A 616-nucleotide genomic window follows, 5' to 3' on the forward strand; every position below is an offset into this window, starting at 1 on the left:
AAGGAGAATGAGAAGGAGGAGGAGGAGGAGGAGGAGGATGAGGAGGAGAAGAGATGGGTAGGAAGAAAGAGCGTGGGTAACGGAAAGGAGATGGTTGGGGGTGAGGAAGAATAGCCACAGGTCAGGTTGGAAAGGAGATAGAGAAGGAGGGAGGTAAGAGAGGGAAGGAAAGGAGCGGGAGAGGAGTGGAGAAGAGAGGAAAGAAGAGAAGAAGAAAAGAAGAGAGAAGAGAGAAGCACAGTCTGGAGTTGCCTGAAGCATCACGGAGCGCATCGTCTCGTTGGTTAGCCCGAGGGTAACGTAGTTTCTCTCTCTCTCTTTCCCTCTCTCTTACAATCTCCCTCTCTCTCTTTCTATCTCTTCTCATAACCTTCCAGCATAGCGAGGAGGTGGAGGAAGTGGAAGAAGAGGAGAAGAAGGAGACGAAGAGATCGCCGCTATCTCTCCTCGTTTCCGTGCCTGAGGCACGGCGACCGTGGCTCCACCGCACTCGCGATGGAATACACACCTCCACGTTTACCCTCCGGCTATTCTTCCTTCCATAGTTAGAGGAGAGGGTAAGAGGGAAGAGGAGAGAGAGAGAGAGAGAGAGAGAGAGAGAGAGAGAGAGAGAGAG

Source organism: Vespula pensylvanica, chromosome 11 (genome assembly GCF_014466175.1).
Source record: "Vespula pensylvanica isolate Volc-1 chromosome 11, ASM1446617v1, whole genome shotgun sequence".
NCBI classification, from domain to species: domain Eukaryota; kingdom Metazoa; phylum Arthropoda; class Insecta; order Hymenoptera; family Vespidae; genus Vespula; species Vespula pensylvanica.